At 44.9% G+C, this 15,460-nt stretch overlaps 12 non-coding genes across 12 annotated transcripts; all 12 read right to left on the bottom strand.

Moving 5' to 3' along the window:
• Positions 1-773: 773 nt before the first annotated feature.
• Positions 774-964, bottom strand: LOC141236903 (U2 spliceosomal RNA). Its single transcript, XR_012302473.1, has one exon. It is a non-coding gene; the product is annotated as a U2 spliceosomal RNA (small nuclear RNA).
• A 1,122-nt stretch (positions 965-2,086) lies between these two features.
• Positions 2,087-2,277, bottom strand: LOC141236902 (U2 spliceosomal RNA). The gene has a single exon (XR_012302472.1). It is a non-coding gene; the product is annotated as a U2 spliceosomal RNA (small nuclear RNA).
• Positions 2,278-3,396: 1,119 nt separating this feature from the next.
• Positions 3,397-3,587, bottom strand: LOC141237323 (U2 spliceosomal RNA). The gene has a single exon (XR_012302879.1). It is a non-coding gene; the product is annotated as a U2 spliceosomal RNA (small nuclear RNA).
• A 1,120-nt stretch (positions 3,588-4,707) lies between these two features.
• Positions 4,708-4,898, bottom strand: LOC141237322 (U2 spliceosomal RNA). The gene has a single exon (XR_012302878.1). It is a non-coding gene; the product is annotated as a U2 spliceosomal RNA (small nuclear RNA).
• A 1,122-nt stretch (positions 4,899-6,020) lies between these two features.
• Positions 6,021-6,211, bottom strand: LOC141236901 (U2 spliceosomal RNA). Its single transcript, XR_012302471.1, has one exon. It is a non-coding gene; the product is annotated as a U2 spliceosomal RNA (small nuclear RNA).
• Positions 6,212-7,332: 1,121 nt separating this feature from the next.
• LOC141237096 (U2 spliceosomal RNA) lies at positions 7,333-7,523 on the bottom strand. Its single transcript, XR_012302659.1, has one exon. It is a non-coding gene; the product is annotated as a U2 spliceosomal RNA (small nuclear RNA).
• Positions 7,524-8,642: 1,119 nt separating this feature from the next.
• LOC141237320 (U2 spliceosomal RNA) lies at positions 8,643-8,833 on the bottom strand. Its single transcript, XR_012302876.1, has one exon. It is a non-coding gene; the product is annotated as a U2 spliceosomal RNA (small nuclear RNA).
• A 1,120-nt stretch (positions 8,834-9,953) lies between these two features.
• LOC141237319 (U2 spliceosomal RNA) lies at positions 9,954-10,144 on the bottom strand. Its single transcript, XR_012302875.1, has one exon. It is a non-coding gene; the product is annotated as a U2 spliceosomal RNA (small nuclear RNA).
• Positions 10,145-11,264: 1,120 nt separating this feature from the next.
• LOC141236900 (U2 spliceosomal RNA) lies at positions 11,265-11,455 on the bottom strand. Its single transcript, XR_012302470.1, has one exon. It is a non-coding gene; the product is annotated as a U2 spliceosomal RNA (small nuclear RNA).
• A 1,122-nt stretch (positions 11,456-12,577) lies between these two features.
• LOC141236899 (U2 spliceosomal RNA) lies at positions 12,578-12,768 on the bottom strand. Its single transcript, XR_012302469.1, has one exon. It is a non-coding gene; the product is annotated as a U2 spliceosomal RNA (small nuclear RNA).
• Positions 12,769-13,889: 1,121 nt separating this feature from the next.
• Positions 13,890-14,080, bottom strand: LOC141236898 (U2 spliceosomal RNA). Its single transcript, XR_012302468.1, has one exon. It is a non-coding gene; the product is annotated as a U2 spliceosomal RNA (small nuclear RNA).
• Positions 14,081-15,203: 1,123 nt separating this feature from the next.
• Positions 15,204-15,394, bottom strand: LOC141236897 (U2 spliceosomal RNA). The gene has a single exon (XR_012302467.1). It is a non-coding gene; the product is annotated as a U2 spliceosomal RNA (small nuclear RNA).
• Between the last annotated feature and the right edge of the window lie 66 nt (positions 15,395-15,460).

Below are 15,460 nucleotides of genomic sequence, written 5' to 3'. Positions count from 1 at the left end.
CCAGCAGCAGACTGAAGGTGGCTGCTGCTGTGCGCAGGTATATAAAGGCTCAGAGCCTATTATGACACGCGCAGCCAGCGTTCCATTGCCACATTCCGTCTACTGCAGGCGGGATACCTGGATGGCTGAATGTCACTGAGAAGCTCACAGAGACCGCCATAAGCAACAGTTTAAAAGAATGCCACAGACTAATCAACCAAACTTTTTGGGTTGGTTTCTCTTTTATAGTCTGCAGGCATTAAATGAAAGAAGTCAGTGTTCCAGCAGAGGGAGACAACGTTTCAGAAAAGGCATTGTAGCAAACCAAAAAAGAAATTTTAAGCGCAGCAGAGTAACCAGCTCACATACCTGTTAGCTCAGGTGAGTTTAAAAGGCTGCTGTTGATAACAAGGGCATTTGCTAAATAGATGGTGTGTGTGCAACAATATACTGAAAGGTCAATTATATTGTGCAGCTTATCTCACCACCTGTAGTTATTTAGGTGAAAGCTCCAAAATGCTTGCCTAATATGTCTGTTTATCCAAAAGGAAGTATAGAGGGAGAGCTAGATAGATAGCATTGCATTACATTACATTACATGGCAATGCAATGCACAGTTGCTGAAGTTGAACCAAAATGAGCTTGTCATCTGGCTTCTGCAACTTTTAACATGAAAAATCCAATGAGGAGAAGAAAAGCAAAGCCAAAGAGTCCATCCCAAAATCCGACAAACAAGCAAAATGAACAAAAAGCATTGAATTCAATTCTTTCTGATTTTAGAAACTGCATTAAAGAAGGGGTGCACCGGTCCTGGAGATACTGCAATACCAGGTCAATGCGTGGAGTGGACAGAGCAAGCTCTTTTTCCATCTCCCTGTTCTAAAAATCCATTTAATATATGGTCCCCAGATAGGGGACGTATCAGATATTAAACTGATAAGAACAGATACTACACTTGATCTTAGCCAAAAGGCCGAGAAGCGATAACCAGAATTGGTTTCGACTACGATGCCACCCAAGGATTCTGAAAAGTCCATTTGTGGAGATGGCCACCTGGACTCCCGTTAAGAAGACATGCTGTCAACCTCTAGATCCCTCACATGCCTGCACTTTTCGGCTTGCTGCTGCTGCAATCCACGCGTTTTAGATCTGCATAACTCCACCTCTTTTAGCACAGTACCCTCAACCCCCGGCTGTTCCCACCCGCCTCAACACCGTTGGAAGGGAGGAGAACCAATTAAGGCGGGGGGGGGGGGGTGGAACGAGCAGCTGTCTACCCTTAGCAGGAGGGTTGCTGATTAATTACCTCTCCTGCTGCTGCTGCTGCTGGCTGTCCAGCAGCAGACTGAAGGTGGCTGCTGCTGTGCGCAGGTATATAAAGGCTCAGAGCCTATTATGACACGCGCAGCCAGCGTTCCATTGCCACATTCCGTCTACTGCAGGCGGGATACCTGGATGGCTGAATGTCACTGAGAAGCTCACAGAGACCGCCATAAGCAACAGTTTAAAAGAATGCCACAGACTAATCAACCAAACTATTTGGGTTGGTTTCTCTTTTATAGTCTGCAGGCATTAAATGAAAGAAGTCAGTGTTCCAGCAGAGGGAGACAACGTTTCAGAAAAGGCATTGTAGCAAACCAAAAAAGAAATTTTAAGCGCAGCAGAGTAACCAGCTCACATACCTGTTAGCTCAGGTGAGTTTAAAAGGCTGCTGTTGATAACAAGGGCATTTGCTAAATAGATGGTGTGTGTGCAACAATATACTGAAAGGTCAATTATATTGTGCAGCTTATCTCACCACCTGTAGTTATTTAGGTGAAAGCTCCAAAATGCTTGCCTAATATGTCTGTTTATCCAAAAGGAAGTATAGAGGGAGAGCTAGATAGATAGCATTGCATTACATTACATTACATGGCAATGCAATGCACAGTTGCTGAAGTTGAACCAAAATGAGCTTGTCATCTGGCTTCTGCAACTTTTAACATGAAAAATCCAATGAGGAGAAGAAAAGCAAAGCCAAAGAGTCCATCCCAAAATCCGAAAAACAAGCAAAATGAACAAAAAGCATTGAATTCAATTCTTTCTGATTTTAGAAACTGCATTAAAGAAGGGGTGCACCGGTCCTGGAGATACTGCAATACCAGGTCAATGCGTGGAGTGGACAGAGCAAGCTCTTTTTCCATCTCCCTGTTCTAAAAATCCATTTAATATATGGTCCCCAGATAGGGGACGTATCAGATATTAAACTGATAAGAACAGATACTACACTTGATCTTAGCCAAAAGGCCGAGAAGCGATAACCAGAATTGGTTTCCGACTACGGTGCCACCCAAGGATTCTGAAAAGTCCATTTGTGGAGATGGCCACCTGGACTCCCGTTAAGAAGACATGCTGTCAACCTCTAGATCCCTCACATGCCTGCACTTTTCGGCTTGCTGCTGCTGCAATCCACGCGTTTTAGATCTGCATAACTCCACCTCTTTTAGCACAGTACCCTCAACCCCCGGCTGTTCCCACCCGCCTCAACACCGTTGGAAGGGAGGAGAACCAATTAAGGCGGGGGGGGGGTGGAACGAGCAGCTGTCTACCCTTAGCAGGAGGGTTGCTGATTAATTACCTCTCCTGCTGCTGCTGCTGCTGGCTGTCCAGCAGCAGACTGAAGGTGGCTGCTGCTGTGCGCAGGTATATAAAGGCTCAGAGCCTATTATGACACGGGCAGCCAGCGTTCCATTGCCACATTCCGTCTACTGCAGGCGGGATACCTGGATGCCTGAATGTCACTGAGAAGCTCACAGAGACCGCCATAAGCAACAGTTTAAAAGAATGCCACAGACTAATCAACCAAACTTTTTGGGTTGGTTTCTCTTTTATAGTCTGCAGGCATTAAATGAAAGAAGTCAGTGTTCCAGCAGAGGGAGACAACGTTTCAGAAAAGGCATTGTAGCAAACCAAAAAAGAAATTTTAAGCGCAGCAGAGTAACCAGCTCACATACCTGTTAGCTCAGGTGAGTTTAAAAGGCTGCTGTTGATAACAAGGGCATTTGCTAAATAGATGGTGTGTGTGCAACAATATACTGAAAGGTCAATTATATTGTGCAGCTTATCTCACCACCTGTAGTTATTTAGGTGAAAGCTCCAAAATGCTTGCCTAATATGTCTGTTTATCCAAAAGGAAGTATAGAGGGAGAGCTAGATAGATAGCATTGCATTACATTACATTACATGGCAATGCAATGCACAGTTGCTGAAGTTGAACCAAAATGAGCTTGTCATCTGGCTTCTGCAACTTTAACATGAAAAATCCAATGAGGAGAAGAAAAGCAAAGCCAAAGAGTCCATCCCAAAATCCGACAAACAAGCAAAATGAACAAAAAGCATTGAATTCAATTCTTTCTGATTTTAGAAACTGCATTAAAGAAGGGGTGCACCGGTCCTGGAGATACTGCAATACCAGGTCAATGCGTGGAGTGGACAGAGCAAGCTCTTTTTCCATCTCCCTGTTCTAAAAATCCATTTAATATATGGTCCTCAGATAGGGGACGTATCAGATATTAAACTGATAAGAACAGATACTACACTTGATCTTAGCCAAAAGGCCGAGAAGCGATAACCAGAATTGGTTTCCGACTACGGTGCCACCCAAGGATTCTGAAAAGTCCATTTGTGGAGATGGCCACCTGGACTCCCGTTAAGAAGACATGCTGTCAACCTCTAGATCCCTCACATGCCTGCACTTTTCGGCTTGCTGCTGCTGCAATCCACGCATTTTAGATCTGCATAACTCCACCTCTTTTAGCACAGTACCCTCAACCCCCGGCTGTTCCCACCCGCCTCAACACCGTTGGAAGGGAGGAGAACCAATTAAGGCGGGGGGGGGGGTGGAACGAGCAGCTGTCTACCCTTAGCAGGAGGGTTGCTGATTAATTACCTCTCCTGCTGCTGCTGCTGCTGGCTGTCCAGCAGCAGATTGAAGGTGGCTGCTGCTGTGCGCAGGTATATAAAGGCTCAGAGCCTATTATGACACGCGCAGCCAACGTTCCATTGCCACATTCCGTCTACTGCAGGCGGGATACCTGGATGGCTGAATGTCACTGAGAAGCTCACAGAGACCGCCATAAGCAACAGTTTAAAAGAATGCCACAGACTAATCAACCAAACTTTTTGGGTTGGTTTCTCTTTTATAGTCTGCAGGCATTAAATGAAAGAAGTCAGTGTTCCAGCAGAGGGAGACAACGTTTCAGAAAAGGCATTGTAGCAAACCAAAAAAGAAATTTTAAGCGCAGCAGAGTAACCAGCTCACATACCTGTTAGCTCAGGTGAGTTTAAAAGGCTGCTGTTGATAACAAGGGCATTTGCTAAATAGATGGTGTGTGTGCAACAATATACTGAAAGGTCAATTATATTGTGCAGCTTATCTCACCACCTGTAGTTATTTAGGTGAAAGCTCCAAAATGCTTGCCTAATATGTCTGTTTATCCAAAAGGAAGTATAGAGGGAGAGCTAGATAGATAGCATTGCATTACATTACATTACATGGCAATGCAATGCACAGTTGCTGAAGTTGAACCAAAATGAGCTTGTCATCTGGCTTCTGCAACTTTAACATGAAAAATCCAACGAGGAGAAGAAAAGCAAAGCCAAAGAGTCCATCCCAAAATCCGACAAACAAGCAAAATGAACAAAAAGCATTGAATTCAATTCTTTCTGATTTTAGAAACTGCATTAAAGAAGGGGTGCACCGGTCCTGGAGATACTGCAATACCAGGTCAATGCGTGGAGTGGACAGAGCAAGCTCTTTTTCCATCTCCCTGTTCTAAAAATCCATTTAATATATGGTCCTCAGATAGGGGACGTATCAGATATTAAACTGATAAGAACAGATACTACACTTGATCTTAGCCAAAAGGCCGAGAAGCGATAACCAGAATTGGTTTCCGACTACGGTGCCACCCAAGGATTCTGAAAAGTCCATTTGTGGAGATGGCCACCTGGACTCCCGTTAAGAAGACATGCTGTCAACCTCTAGATCCCTCACATGCCTGCACTTTTCGGCTTGCTGCTGCTGCAATCCACGCGTTTTAGATCTGCATAACTCCACCTCTTTTAGCACAGTACCCTCAACCCCCGGCTGTTCCCACCCGCCTCAACACCGTTGGAAGGGAGGAGAACCAATTAAGGCGGGGGGGGGGGGTGGAACGAGCAGCTGTCTACCCTTAGCAGGAGGGTTGCTGATTAATTACCTCTCCTGCTGCTGCTGCTGCTGGCTGTCCAGCAGCAGACTGAAGGTGGCTGCTGCTGTGCGCAGGTATATAAAGGCTCAGAGCCTATTATGACACGCGCAGCCAGCGTTCCATTGCCACATTCCGTCTACTGCAGGCGGGATACCTGGATGGCTGAATGTCACTGAGAAGCTCACAGAGACCGCCATAAGCAACAGTTTAAAAGAATGCCACAGACTAATCAACCAAACTATTTGGGTTGGTTTCTCTTTTATAGTCTGCAGGCATTAAATGAAAGAAGTCAGTGTTCCAGCAGAGGGAGACAACGTTTCAGAAAAGGCATTGTAGCAAACCAAAAAAGAAATTTTAAGCGCAGCAGAGTAACCAGCTCACATACCTGTTAGCTCAGGTGAGTTTAAAAGGCTGCTGTTGATAACAAGGGCATTTGCTAAATAGATGGTGTGTGTGCAACAATATACTGAAAGGTCAATTATATTGTGCAGCTTATCTCACCACCTGTAGTTATTTAGGTGAAAGCTCCAAAATGCTTGCCTAATATGTCTGTTTATCCAAAAGGAAGTATAGAGGGAGAGCTAGATAGATAGCATTGCATTACATTACATTACATGGCAATGCAATGCACAGTTGCTGAAGTTGAACCAAAATGAGCTTGTCATCTGGCTTCTGCAACTTTTAACATGAAAAATCCAATGAGGAGAAGAAAAGCAAAGCCAAAGAGTCCATCCCAAAATCCGACAAACAAGCAAAATTAACAAAAAGCATTGAATTCAATTCTTTCTGATTTTAGAAACTGCATTAAAGAAGGGGTGCACCGGTCCTGGAGATACTGCAATACCAGGTCAATGCGTGGAGTGGACAGAGCAAGCTCTTTTTCCATCTCCCTGTTCTAAAAATCCATTTAATATATGGTCCCCAGATAGGGGACGTATCAGATATTAAACTGATAAGAACAGATACTACACTTGATCTTAGCCAAAAGGCCGAGAAGCGATAACCAGAATTGGTTTCCGACTACGGTGCCACCCAAGGATTCTGAAAAGTCCATTTTTGGAGATGGCCACCTGGACTCCCGTTAAGAAGACATGCTGTCAACCTCTAGATCCCTCACATGCCTGCACTTTTCGGCTTGCTGCTGCTGCAATCCACGCGTTTTAGATCTGCATAACTCCACCTCTTTTAGCACAGTACCCTCAACCCCCGGCTGTTCCCACCCGCCTCAACACCGTTGGAAGGGAGGAGAACCAATTAAGGCGGGGGGGGGGGTGGAACGAGCAGCTGTCTACCCTTAGCAGGAGGGTTGCTGATTAATTACCTCTCCTGCTGCTGCTGCTGCTGGCTGTCCAGCAGCAGACTGAAGGTGGCTGCTGCTGTGCGCAGGTATATAAAGGCTCAGAGCCTATTATGACACGCGCAGCCAGCGTTCCATTGCCACATTCCGTCTACTGCAGGCGGGATACCTGGATGGCTGAATGTCACTGAGAAGCTCACAGAGACCGCCATAAGCAACAGTTTAAAAGAATGCCACAGACTAATCAACCAAACTTTTTGGGTTGGTTTCTCTTTTATAGTCTGCAGGCATTAAATGAAAGAAGTCAGTGTTCCAGCAGAGGGAGACAACGTTTCAGAAAAGGCATTGTAGCAAACCAAAAAAGAAATTTTAAGCGCAGCAGAGTAACCAGCTCACATACCTGTTAGCTCAGGTGAGTTTAAAAGGCTGCTGTTGATAACAAGGGCATTTGCTAAATAGATGGTGTGTGTGCAACAATATACTGAAAGGTCAATTATATTGTGCAGCTTATCTCACCACCTGTAGTTATTTAGGTGAAAGCTCCAAAATGCTTGCCTAATATGTCTGTTTATCCAAAAGGAAGTATAGAGGGAGAGCTAGATAGATAGCATTGCATTACATTACATTACATGGCAATGCAATGCACAGTTGCTGAAGTTGAACCAAAATGAGCTTGTCATCTGGCTTCTGCAACTTTTAACATGAAAAATCCAATGAGGAGAAGAAAAGCAAAGCCAAAGAGTCCATCCCAAAATCCGACAAACAAGCAAAATGAACAAAAAGCATTGAATTCAATTCTTTCTGATTTTAGAAACTGCATTAAAGAAGGGGTGCACCGGTCCTGGAGATACTGCAATACCAGGTCAATGCGTGGAGTGGACAGAGCAAGCTCTTTTTCCATCTCCCTGTTCTAAAAATCCATTTAATATATTGTCCCCAGATAGGGGACGTATCAGATATTAAACTGATAAGAACAGATACTACACTTGATCTTAGCCAAAAGGCCGAGAAGCGATAACCAGAATTGGTTTCCGACTACGGTGCCACCCAAGGATTCTGAAAAGTCCATTTGTGGAGATGGCCACCTGGACTCCCGTTAAGAAGACATGCTGTCAACCTCTAGATCCCTCACATGCCTGCACTTTTCGGCTTGCTGCTGCTGCAATCCACGCGTTTTAGATCTGCATAACTCCACCTCTTTTAGCACAGTACCCTCAACCCCCGGCTGTTCCCACCCGCCTCAACACCGTTGGAAGGGAGGAGAACCAATTAAGGCGGGGGGGGGGTGGAACGAGCAGCTGTCTACCCTTAGCAGGAGGGTTGCTGATTAATTACCTCTCCTGCTGCTGCTGCTGCTGGCTGTCCAGCAGCAGACTGAAGGTGGCTGCTGCTGTGCGCAGGTATATAAAGGCTCAGAGCCTATTATGACACGCGCAGCCAACGTTCCATTGCCACATTCCGTCTACTGCAGGCGGGATACCTGGATGGCTGAATGTCACTGAGAAGCTCACAGAGACCGCCATAAGCAACAGTTTAAAAGAATGCCACAGACTAATCAACCAAACTTTTTGGGTTGGTTTCTCTTTTATAGTCTGCAGGCATTAAATGAAAGAAGTCAGTGTTCCAGCAGAGGGAGACAACGTTTCAGAAAAGGCATTGTAGCAAACCAAAAAAGAAATTTTAAGCGCAGCAGAGTAACCAGCTCACATACCTGTTAGCTCAGGTGAGTTTAAAAGGCTGCTGTTGATAACAAGGGCATTTGCTAAATAGATGGTGTGTGTGCAACAATATACTGAAAGGTCAATTATATTGTGCAGCTTATCTCACCACCTGTAGTTATTTAGGTGAAAGCTCCAAAATGCTTGCCTAATATGTCTGTTTATCCAAAAGGAAGTATAGAGGGAGAGCTAGATAGATAGCATTGCATTACATTACATTACATGGCAATGCAATGCACAGTTGCTGAAGTTGAACCAAAATGAGCTTGTCATCTGGCTTCTGCAACTTTAACATGAAAAATCCAATGAGGAGAAGAAAAGCAAAGCCAAAGAGTCCATCCCAAAATCCGACAAACAAGCAAAATGAACAAAAAGCATTGAATTCAATTCTTTCTGATTTTAGAAACTGCATTAAAGAAGGGGTGCACCGGTCCTGGAGATACTGCAATACCAGGTCAATGCGTGGAGTGGACAGAGCAAGCTCTTTTTCCATCTCCCTGTTCTAAAAATCCATTTAATATATGGTCCTCAGATAGGGGACGTATCAGATATTAAACTGATAAGAACAGATACTACACTTGATCTTAGCCAAAAGGCCGAGAAGCGATAACCAGAATTGGTTTCCGACTACGGTGCCACCCAAGGATTCTGAAAAGTCCATTTGTGGAGATGGCCACCTGGACTCCCGTTAAGAAGACATGCTGTCAACCTCTAGATCCCTCACATGCCTGCACTTTTCGGCTTGCTGCTGCTGCAATCCACGCATTTTAGATCTGCATAACTCCACCTCTTTTAGCACAGTACCCTCAACCCCCGGCTGTTCCCACCCGCCTCAACACCGTTGGAAGGGAGGAGAACCAATTAAGGCGGGGGGGGGGGTGGAACGAGCAGCTGTCTACCCTTAGCAGGAGGGTTGCTGATTAATTACCTCTCCTGCTGCTGCTGCTGCTGGCTGTCCAGCAGCAGACTGAAGGTGGCTGCTGCTGTGCGCAGGTATATAAAGGCTCAGAGCCTATTATGACACGCGCAGCCAACGTTCCATTGCCACATTCCGTCTACTGCAGGCGGGATACCTGGATGGCTGAATGTCACTGAGAAGCTAACAGAGACCGCCATAAGCAACAGTTTAAAAGAATGCCACAGACTAATCAACCAAACTTTTTGGGTTGGTTTCTCTTTTATAGTCTGCAGGCATTAAATGAAAGAAGTCAGTGTTCCAGCAGAGGGAGACAACGTTTCAGAAAAGGCATTGTAGCAAACCAAAAAAGAAATTTTAAGCGCAGCAGAGTAACCAGCTCACATACCTGTTAGCTCAGGTGAGTTTAAAAGGCTGCTGTTGATAACAAGGGCATTTGCTAAATAGATGGTATGTGTGCAACAATATACTGAAAGGTCAATTATATTGTGCAGCTTATCTCACCACCTGTAGTTATTTAGGTGAAAGCTCCAAAATGCTTGCCTAATATGTCTGTTTATCCAAAAGGAAGTATAGAGGGAGAGCTAGATAGATAGCATTGCATTACATTACATTACATGGCAATGCAATGCACAGTTGCTGAAGTTGAACCAAAATGAGCTTGTCATCTGGCTTCTGCAACTTTAACATGAAAAATCCAATGAGGAGAAGAAAAGCAAAGCCAAAGAGTCCATCCCAAAATCCGACAAACAAGCAAAATGAACAAAAAGCATTGAATTCAATTCTTTCTGATTTTAGAAACTGCATTAAAGAAGGGGTGCACCGGTCCTGGAGATACTGCAATACCAGGTCAATGCGTGGAGTGGACAGAGCAAGCTCTTTTTCCATCTCCCTGTTCTAAAAATCCATTTAATATATGGTCCTCAGATAGGGGACGTATCAGATATTAAACTGATAAGAACAGATACTACACTTGATCTTAGCCAAAAGGCCGAGAAGCGATAACCAGAATTGGTTTCCGACTACGGTGCCACCCAAGGATTCTGAAAAGTCCATTTGTGGAGATGGCCACCTGGACTCCCGTTAAGAAGACATGCTGTCAACCTCTAGATCCCTCACATGCCTGCACTTTTCGGCTTGCTGCTGCTGCAATCCACGCATTTTAGATCTGCATAACTCCACCTCTTTTAGCACAGTACCCTCAACCCCCGGCTGTTCCCACCCGCCTCAACACCGTTGGAAGGGAGGAGAACTAATTAAGGCGGGGGGGGGGTGGAACGAGCAGCTGTCTACCCTTAGCAGGAGGGTTGCTGATTAATTACCTCTCCTGCTGCTGCTGCTGCTGGCTGTCCAGCAGCAGACTGAAGGTGGCTGCTGCTGTGCGCAGGTATATAAAGGCTCAGAGCCTATTATGACACGCGCAGCCAGCGTTCCATTGCCACATTCCGTCTACTGCAGGCGGGATACCTGGATGGCTGAATGTCACTGAGAAGCTCACAGAGACCGCCATAAGCAACAGTTTAAAAGAATGCCACAGACTAATCAACCAAACTTTTTGGGTTGGTTTCTCTTTTATAGTCTGCAGGCATTAAATGAAAGAAGTCAGTGTTCCAGCAGAGGGAGACAACGTTTCAGAAAAGGCATTGTAGCAAACCAAAAAAGAAATTTTAAGCGCAGCAGAGTAACCAGCTCACATACCTGTTAGCTCAGGTGAGTTTAAAAGGCTGCTGTTGATAACAAGGGCATTTGCTAAATAGATGGTGTGTGTGCAACAATATACTGAAAGGTCAATTATATTGTGCAGCTTATCTCACCACCTGTAGTTATTTAGGTGAAAGCTCCAAAATGCTTGCCTAATATGTCTGTTTATCCAAAAGGAAGTATAGAGGGAGAGCTAGATAGATAGCATTGCATTACATTACATTATATGGCAATGCAATGCACAGTTGCTGAAGTTGAACCAAAATGAGCTTGTCATCTGGCTTCTGCAACTTTTAACATGAAAAATCCAATGAGGAGAAGAAAAGCAAAGCCAAAGAGTCCATCCCAAAATCCGACAAACAAGCAAAATGAACAAAAAGCATTGAATTCAATTCTTTCTGATTTTAGAAACTGCATTAAAGAAGGGGTGCACCGGTCCTGGAGATACTGCAATACCAGGTCAATGCGTGGAGTGGACAGAGCAAGCTCTTTTTCCATCTCCCTGTTCTAAAAATCCATTTAATATATGGTCCCCAGATAGGGGACGTATCAGATATTAAACTGATAAGAACAGATACTACACTTGATCTTAGCCAAAAGGCCGAGAAGCGATAACCAGAATTGGTTTCCGACTACGGTGCCACCCAAGGATTCTGAAAAGTCCATTTGTGGAGATGGCCACCTGGACTCCCGTTAAGAAGACATGCTGTCAACCTCTAGATCCCTCACATGCCTGCACTTTTCGGCTTGCTGCTGCTGCAATCCACGCGTTTTAGATCTGCACAACTCCACCTCTTTTAGCACAGTACCCTCAACCCCCGGCTGTTCCCACCCGCCTCAACACCGTTGGAAGGGAGGAGAGCCAATTAAGGCGGGGGGGGGGGGTGGAACGAGCAGCTGTCTACCCTTAGCAGGAGGGTTGCTGATTAATTACCTCTCCTGCTGCTGCTGCTGCTGGCTGTCCAGCAGCAGACTGAAGGTGGCTGCTGCTGTGCGCAGGTATATAAAGGCTCAGAGCCTATTATGACACGCGCAGCCAGCGTTCCATTGCCACATTCCGTCTACTGCAGGCGGGATACCTGGATGGCTGAATGTCACTGAGAAGCTCACAGAGACCGCCATAAGCAACAGTTTAAAAGAATGCCACAGACTAATCAACCAAACTTTTTGGGTTGGTTTCTCTTTTATAGTCTGCAGGCATTAAATGAAAGAAGTCAGTGTTCCAGCAGAGGGAGACAACGTTTCAGAAAAGGCATTGTAGCAAACCAAAAGAGAAATTTTAAGCGCAGCAGAGTAACCAGCTCACATACCTGTTAGCTCAGGTGAGTTTAAAAGGCTGCTGTTGATAACAAGGGCATTTGCTAAATAGATGGTGTGTGTGCAACAATATACTGAAAGGTCAATTATATTGTGCAGCTTATCTCACAACCTGTAGTTATTTAGGTGAAAGCTCCAAAATGCTTGCCTAATATGTCTGTTTATCCAAAAGGAAGTATAGAGGGAGAGCTAGATAGATAGCATTGCATTACATTACATTACATGGCAATGCAATGCACAGTTGCTGAAGTTGAACCAAAATGAGCTTGTCATCTGGCTTCTGCAACTTTTAACATGAAAAATCCAATGAGGAGAAGAAAAGCAAAGCCAAAGAGTCCATCCCAAAATCCGACAAACAAGCAAAATGAACAAAAAGCATTGAATTCAATTCTTTCTGATTTTAGAAACTGCATTAAAGAAGGGGTGCACCGGTCCTGGAGATACTGCAATACCAGGTCAATGCGTGGAGTGGACAGAGCAAGCTCTTTTTCCATCTCCCTGTTCTAAAAATCCATTTAATATATGGTCCCCAGATAGGGGACGTATCAGATATTAAACTGATAAGAACAGATACTACACTTGATCTTAGCCAAAAGGCCGAGAAGCGATAACCAGAATTGGTTTCCGACTACGGTGCCACCCAAGGATTCTGAAAAGTCCATTTGTGGAGATGGCCACCTGGACTCCCGTTAAGAAGACATGCTGTCAACCTCTAGATCCCTCACATGCCTGCACTTTTCGGCTTGCTGCTGCTGCAATCCACGCGTTTTAGATCTGCACAACTCCACCTCTTTTAGCACAGTACCCTCAACCCCCGGCTGTTCCCACCCGCCTCAACACCGTTGGAAGGGAGGAGAGCCAATTAAGGCGGGGGGGGGGGTGGAACGAGCAGCTGTCTACCCTTAGCAGGAGGGTTGCTGATTAATTACCTCTCCTGCTGCTGCTGCTGCTGGCTGTCCAGCAGCAGACTGAAGGTGGCTGCTGCTGTGCGCAGGTATATAAAGGCTCAGAGCCTATTATGACACGCGCAGCCAGCGTTCCATTGCCACATTCCGTCTACTGCAGGCGGGATACCTGGATGGCTGAATGTCACTGAGAAGCTCACAGAGACCGCCATAAGCAACAGTTTAAAAGAATGCCACAGACTAATCAACCAAACTTTTTGGGTTGGTTTCTCTTTTATAGTCTGCAGGCATTAAATGAAAGAAGTCAGTGTTCCAGCAGAGGGAGACAACGTTTCAGAAAAGGCATTGTAGCAAACCAAAAGAGAAATTTTAAGCGCAGCAGAGTAACCAGCTCACATACCTGTTAGCTCAGGTGAGTTTAAAAGGCTGCTGTTGATAACAAGGGCATTTGCTAAATAGATGGTGTGTGTGCAACAATATACTGAAAGGTCAATTATATTGTGCAGCTTATCTCACCACCTGTAGTTATTTAGGTGAAAGCTCCAAAATGCTTGCCTAATATGTCTGTTTATCCAAAAGGAAGTATAGAGGGAGAGCTAGATAGATAGCATTGCATTACATTACATTACATGGCAATGCAATGCACAGTTGCTGAAGTTGAACCAAAATGAGCTTGTCATCTGGCTTCTGCAACTTTTAACATGAAAAATCCAATGAGGAGAAGAAAAGCAAAGCCAAAGAGTCCATCCCAAAATCCGACAAACAAGCAAAATGAACAAAAAGCATTGAATTCAATTCTTTCTGATTTTAGAAACTGCATTAAAGAAGGGGTGCACCGGTCCTGGAGATACTGCAATACCAGGTCAATGCGTGGAGTGGACAGAGCAAGCTCTTTTTCCATCTCCCTGTTCTAAAAATCCATTTAATATATGGTCCCCAGATAGGGGACGTATCAGATATTAAACTGATAAGAACAGATACTACACTTGATCTTAGCCAAAAGGCCGAGAAGCGATAACCAGAATTGCTTTCCGACTACGGTGCCACCCAAGGATTCTGAAAAGTCCATTTGTGGAGATGGCCACCTGGACTCCCGTTAAGAAGACATGCTGTCAACCTCTAGATCCCTCACATGCCTGCACTTTTCGGCTTGCTGCTGCTGCAATCCACGCGTTTTAGATCTGCATAACTCCACCTCTTTTAGCACAGTACCCTCAACCCCCGGCTGTTCCCACCCGCCTCAACACCGTTGGAAGGGAGGAGAACCAATTAAGGCGGGGGGGGGGGGGTGGAACGAGCAGCTGTCTACCCTTAGCAGGAGGGTTGCTGATTAATTACCTCTCCTGCTGCTGCTGCTGCTGGCTGTCCAGCAGCAGACTGAAGGTGGCTGCTGCTGTGCGCAGGTATATAAAGGCTCAGAGCCTATTATGACACGCGCAGCCAGCGTTCCATTGCCACATTCCGTCTACTGCAGGCGGGATACCTGGATGGCTGAATGTCACTGAGAAGCTCACAGAGACCGCCATAAGCAACAGTTTAAAAGAATGCCACAGACTAATCAACCAAACTTTTTGGGTTGGTTTCTCTTTTATAGTCTGCAGGCATTAAATGAAAGAAGTCAGTGTTCCAGCAGAGGGAGACAACGTTTCAGAAAAGGCATTGTAGCAAACCAAAAAAGAAATTTTAAGCCCAGCAGAGTAACCAGCTCACATACCTGTTAGCTCAGGTGAGTTTAAAAGGCTGCTGTTGATAACAAGGGCATTTGCTAAATAGATGGTGTGTGTGCAACAATATACTGAAAGGTCAATTATATTGTGCAGCTTATCTCACCACCTGTAGTTATTTAGGTGAAAGCTCCAAAATGCTTGCCTAATATGTCTGTTTATCCAAAAGGAAGTATAGAGGGAGAGCTAGATAGATAGCATTGCATTACATTACATTACATGGCAATGCAATGCACAGTTGCTGAAGTTGAACCAAAATGAGCTTGTCATCTGGCTTCTGCAACTTTTAACATGAAAAATCCAATGAGGAGAAGAAAAGCAAAGCCAAAGAGTCCATCCCAAAATCCGACAAACAAGCAAAATGAACAAAAAGCATTGAATTCAATTCTTTCTGATTTTAGAAACTGCATTAAAGAAGGGGTGCACCGGTCCTGGAGATACTGCAATACCAGGTCAATGCGTGGAGTGGACAGAGCAAGCTCTTTTTCCATCTCCCTGTTCTAAAAATCCATTTAATATATGGTCCCCAGATAGGGGACGTATCAGATATTAAACTGATAAGAACAGATACTACACTTGATCTTAGCCAAAAGGCCGAGAAGCGATAACCAGAATTGGTTTCCGACTACGGTGCCACCCAAGGATTTTGAAAAGTCCATTTGTGGAGATGGC

This window comes from Phyllobates terribilis, unplaced genomic scaffold, assembly GCF_046119375.1.
Source record: "Phyllobates terribilis strain yellow unplaced genomic scaffold, ASM4611937v1 Scaffold_729__1_contigs__length_748246, whole genome shotgun sequence".
In the NCBI taxonomy this organism is placed as follows: domain Eukaryota; kingdom Metazoa; phylum Chordata; class Amphibia; order Anura; family Dendrobatidae; genus Phyllobates; species Phyllobates terribilis.
The sequence above is the reverse complement of the archived record's forward strand: the minus strand, read 5'-3'. Positions and strand labels throughout refer to the sequence as shown.